The following is a 6384-nucleotide window of genomic DNA, read 5'->3' on the forward strand; positions in this document are numbered from 1 at the left end:
TATAATTTTTTATTGTTCCATGCTGCTATATTATCATTCTTGGATGTTTTATAATCATTTTATAGCAACTTCATATCATTTTTTGACTAACCTATTGACATAGTGCCAAGTGCCAGTTGTTGTTTTCTGCTTGTTTTTAACATCGTAGGAAATCAATATCAAACGGAGTACAAACGCAGTGAAATTTTTGTGGATTTGTTCTGGACCAAAAGACACCTATTGGGCCAATAAACTCCCGAGGGGAGCTCCAAGGGGATCACAACCCACCATGGCACTCATGGGGGCCCAGGCGCGCCCAGGTGGGTTATGCCCACCTCGGTGGCCTCCCGCAACGCCTCTTTGCTCTATAAATACCCCAATATTCCAGAAACCCTAGGGGAGTCAACGAAAATTAATTCCAACCGCGTAAGTTCCAGAACCACCAGATCCAATCTAGACACCATCACGGAGGGGTTCATCATCCTCATTGGTGCCTCTCCGATGATGTGTGAGTAGTTCATTATAGACCTATGGGTCCATAGTTAGTAGCTAGATGGCTTCCTCTCTCTCTCTTGATTCTCAATACAATGGTCTCTTGGAGATCTATTTGATGTAACTCTTTTTGTGGTGTGTTTGTTGGGATTCGATGAACTTTGAGTTTATGATCACATCTACATTTTTATCCATGAAAGTTATTTCAGTCTTTTGATCTATTATATGCATGATTACTTATAGACTCGTATTTCTTCTTCGAATCTTTGGTTTAGTTAGGACAACTAGATCGATTTTTCTAGCCATGGGAAGAGGAGCTTTGTGATGGGTTCGATCTTATGGTGCTTGATCCTAGTGATAGAAGGGGAACCGACACATATGTATCGTTGCTATTAAGGATAACAAGATGGGGTCTATTTCTACATAAATAGATCTTGTCTATATCATGTCATTGTTCTTATTGAATTACTCCGTTTCTCCATGAACTTAATACACTATATGCATGTTGGATAGCGGTCGATGTGTGGAGTAATAGTAATAGATGCAGGAAGGAGTTGGTCTACGAATCTTGATCATGATGCCTATATAATGATCATTGCCTGGATATCGTCCTAATTATTTGAAGTTCTATCAATTGCCCAACAGTAATTTGTTTACCCACCGTATGTTACTTTTCTTGAGAGAAGCCACTAGTGAAATCTACGGCTCGTGGGTCTCTTCTTTATTATATTTGCCTTCAAGATCTATTTGTATTTGCTTTTATTTGTAGATCTATTAATCCAAAAATAAAAAAAAATACCTTGCTGAAATTTTTATTTATTTATATTATCACGCGTTCCCGCAAGATCTATTTATCCAAACTACTACAATTTTACTTATCTTTTTACCCATGAGGGAATGATAACCCCTCTCTTACGTCGGGTATTTGTTCTTTGTGTGCAGGTTTTGTTTACATGGTGTTGCGTGGTTCTCCTACTGGTTCGATAACCTTGGTCTCGTCACTGAGGGAAATACCTACTGTTGTTGTGCTGCATCATCCCTTCCTCTTTGGGGAAATACCGACATAGTTCAAACCAACATCAAAAGGAATTTCTGGCGCCGTTGCTGGGGAGACATCATCAACCTCTACCAGGTTCCTAATCACAAATCTCATCTCCTTGCAATTTACATTATTTGCCATTTTCCTATCATTTTCCTCTCCCCCACTTCACAAAAAATTGTCGTTCTATTCGCTCTCTTTTTAGTTCGCCATTTTTCTCGTCAGATCTGTTTTTGAGTGCAATCTTGTTGCGTAGTCACGATGACTCAAGAGAACACCAAGTTGTGTGATTTCTCCAATACCAATAACAATGAATTAGCACTCCGATTGCTCCTCCCGCCACTAGTGCGGAGTCTTGTGATATTAATGCCGCTTTGCTGAATCTTGTTATGAAAGATCAATATTCCGGTACTCCTACTGAGGATGCCGCGTCCCATCTTAGCACATTCGTGGAATTATACGATATGCAAAAGAAAAAAAATATGTGGACAATGATATTGTGAAGTTGAAATTATTCCCGTTTTCTTTGTGAAATCATGCAAAAATTTGGTTTTCTTCTTTGCCTCGCAATAGTATTGATTCTTGGGATAAGTGCAAAGATGCTTTTATTAAGTATTCTCCGCTCGCAAAAATTATTTCTCTTAGGACACAAATCATGAATTTTAATCAGCTTGAGCATGAACATGTTGCGCAATCTTGGGAAAGAATGAAATTGATGCTAAGAAATTGTCCTACTCATGGTTTGAATCTTTGGATGATCATACAAAAAAATTATGCGGGATTGAATTTTGTTTCTAGAAATCTTGTAGATTCCACCATGGGTGGTGCTTTTATGGAGATTACTTTGGGTGAATCTACTAAATTGCTTGATAATATTATGGCAAATTATTCACAATGGCATACCGAAAGAACTCCTACTAGTAAAAAAGTTAATTCGGTTGAAGAAATTTCTTCTTTGAGTGAAAAAGTTGATGCTCTTATGAAATTGGTTGCTAACTAAAGTTCCCCTATTGGTTTTAATGATGTGCCTTTGTCTACTTTGTTTGAGCAAAATAATGATGCCATAGATGTGAATTTTATCTCACGAAACAATTTCAATAACAATGCTTATAGAGGTAATTTTAATCCCAGGCCTTTTCCTAGTAATTCCTCTAATAATTATAATTCCTATGGAACAACTCTGATCTTGAGAATAATATTAAATAATTTCTCAATACTCAAAAGGTTTTTCAATGCTACAATAGAAGAAAAGCTGAATAAGATTGATGATATGTCTAGAAGTATTGATAGAATTTCTCATGATTTAGAAAATCTCAAGATGAAAATTTTGTTCCTAAGGTATAAGAATCAATTAAAGCTCTTTATGTTTCTATGGATGAAAGTAAGAAAAGAACCGTTATGCTTAGAGACAAAAGAGAATTTTTAGAAAAAGTGTTTTCTAGTGATTGCTTTCATGAAAGTGATGAAGATCTTAAAATGATTGGTGTTTCTTCTATTGATTCCTTGTTTATTAAGATTAAAATTGATGATAAATGGACTGGAGAAGATTCAACTTTGGCTAGAAGGCGTCCTGATAATTTGGAGGGTGAAAATCTTGTTGAGAAAATTGATAAAAGTGGGTTTGAAGATGTCAAAACTTTAACTGGTGATGTGCCCACACTTTTGGATTACAAAGACTTTAAATATGATAGTTTCTCTTTGATTGATTGTATTTCTTTGTTGCAATCCATGATAAATTCACGCCATGCTTATGAACAAAATAAAGCTTTTACTAAACATAGTGTTGATGCTATGATGAAAGCTTTAGAACAAAAGTTGGAATTAGAGATTTCAATCCCTAGAAAATTACATGATGAATGTGAACCTACTGTCAAAGTCAAGATCAAAAATTATGAGTGCTTTGCTTTATGCGACTTGGGTGCTAGTGTTTCTACAATTCTGAAATCTTTATGTGATGTGCTTGGTCTTACCGATATTGAAGAGTGTTCTCTAAATTTGCACTTGGCGGATTCTACTATTAAAAAACCTATGGGAAGAATTAATGATGTTCTTATTCTTGCAAATAGGAATTATGTGCCCATAGATTTTATCGTTCTTGATATTGATTGCAATCCGTTTTGTCCAATTATTCTTGGTAGACCGTTTTTACGTACTATTGGTGTCGTAATTGATCTGAAAGAAGGCAATATTAAATTTCAATCCCACTAAGGAAGGGTATGGAACACTTCCCTAGAAGTAGAATTAAGCCACCATATGAATCAATCATGAGGGCATCATATGGATCTAGAAACAAAGATGACAACACTTACATCTTTGCATTATGCCTAGCTAGGGGCGTAAAACGATAGCGCTCGTTGGGAGGCAACCCAACTTGTATCTTTTTTGCTTTTTGGTTTTCTTGTTCTTTTCAATAAAAATACCCAATTATGCCTCTGTTTATATGTGTTTTTGTGATTTAAATTAGTGTTTGTGCCAAGCAAAGCCTTTGGGATAATTTGGGTGACAGTTGATTCGATCTTGTTCAAAAACAGAAACTTTTGTGCTCAGATTCTTTTTTCATAAATCACAGGAACGTGATTTTGCTCTTAATTTTTTACACAAGATTGATATACAAATTTCCAACGTTGTCCTAATTTTTCAAAAAAATTGGAGTTACAGAAGTATATGAAGTTCCCTGATTACTACAGACTGTTTTGTTTTTGATAGATTCTATTTTCGTTATGTTATGTGCTTGTTTTGATGATGCTATGGTTTCTTTCAAGAGTTTTTGCAATGGAAAAGTTAAAATACAGTAGATATAATACAGTAACAAAATATGAATGGGTTTGCAACAATAGTTAAAGTAGTGATTTGCTTTCTTATACTAACGGATCTCACAAAGGTTTTGTTGAATTTTGTGTGATTAAAGTTTTCAAGTTTTGGGTGAGATTGCGATGGATGAAGGAATAAGGATTAGCAAAATGTTAAGCTTGGGGATGCCTGAGGCACCCCAAGATAATATTCAAGAAGTATCAAGCAACTAAGCTTGGGGATGCCCCGAGTGGCATCCCCTCTTTCTTCTAACAACCATCGGTATTTTTCTTAAAACTATATTTTTATTCGTCACATATCATGAGTTTTTCTTGGAGCTTCTTGTATGATATGAGTCTTTGCTTGTTTTGCTTTGTTTTTTAAGTCATCTATCCTTGCTGGACACACCTACTTGAGGGAGTCAAAATTATGCTATGACTTGTTAGAATTGCTCTATATGCTTCACTTAAATCTTTATGAGCTATGGAATTGCTCTAGTGCTTCACTTATATCTTTTTGAGCACGATGTGCTTTACTATTTTTGAATAAATGCTCTCATGCTTCACTTAGATTTATTCGAGAGAAGAAAAATTTTATGCTCATGTTCTTCACTTACATTTGTTTGAGCTATCAAAAGCAACATATGAAATTAGTCCCAAAGTGATAGATAGCCAAGAGGGATATAATAAAAACTTTCATGAAGATCATTGGACAAAATAAACTTGATTCTTTGTAATAGTTTTGAGATATGATGATAGTGATATGTGGGTCATGTTCATGAGTAATTATGCTTTAGTAAGAATATTGGTGTTAATGTTTGTGATTCCCTATGCAAGCACGAAAGTCAATAGTTATGCAATGAAATTACATCCTACTTGTGGTGCATTATTCAGTGTTAGTTATGCTTAATGCTCGCTTATGAGATTTTTTGTTTCTTGGTTGGATGCTTCCCTATCTTTTGCTAGCCTTCATTTGCACTAAGTATGATCACTACTTGTGCATCCAAAATCCTTTAAACCAGTTTTTGCCACATGAGTCCACTATACCTACCTATATGCGGTATTCTTTTGCCGTTCTAAGCAAATTTGTATGTGCCATCTCTAATCTTCAAAATAAATTGCTCTTTTGTGTGCTCGTACCGCTCATGAAATGGTAGGGGTGGCTGATATATTTCCATGGTACATATGTTATTCCCAAGATGAGTGTTTATGCACTTGTCATTGCATGAGAGTACGACAAAGGTATTAGGGATGCCCAGTCGCGAAATGAAAAATGTATGTAGTTTATGTTGTCAAATAATAAATTCCATGGAAAGTGTTGGTATGGAAGGCACCCGTGGATACGGTTAGCCATGGTGTAACGCCCCAGATTCGTTGCGCCAGGTGTCAGCCAGTTATTCGCCTTCGTTGCTATATCATTGGCTTGCGTGTTGCATTTTATCATGTCATCATGTGCATCTCATTTTGCATACGTGTTCGTCTCTTGCATCCGGTCTTTTTCCCCGTTGTCCGTTTCGTGATCCGACACACTCGCACGCGCCCGCGGCACCTCCGAAATATTATTTTATAAGTGGCATTAAAATATTCTCGAAATGGGATGAAAGTTGGCGTGCGGTCTTATTATTGTGTAGGTAGACCTCCTGTCAAGTTTCGTCGCATTCGGAGCTCGTTTGATGGCCCAACCGTTAAACATATAGCGGTACCGCTGCCGGTACCTTCGTCGGACGTTTCGGTCTCCGAAACTGCCGCCGGGTCTCTCTCTCTCTTCTCTCCCTAAGCCCAACGCCTTCTCTAGACAGCCCATCTAAGCCCACCTAACCTCCCCCCTCCAACCGGAACCGTTCGATTGCGATCGGAGGGCTCCGAAACCCCCTAACCCTAGCTCCTACCTTATATATACACCCCCTTAGTCCATTTTGGGCATTCCCTAGCCCTCCACCTACCTCTAGCCTTCCCCCTCGGATCAGCCCCGCCGCCACCTCGAAAACTGTGCCGCCCCTCTACACCGCTGCCACTTGTCACCGGCCCAAAGGCCAGCGCCGCCACCTAGCCCCCCCCCCTGCAGCCAATCCGGCAGTGCCACCT

The sequence above is a fragment of the Triticum aestivum genome, chromosome 2B (genome assembly GCF_018294505.1).
Source record: "Triticum aestivum cultivar Chinese Spring chromosome 2B, IWGSC CS RefSeq v2.1, whole genome shotgun sequence".
NCBI lineage: Eukaryota > Viridiplantae > Streptophyta > Magnoliopsida > Poales > Poaceae > Triticum > Triticum aestivum.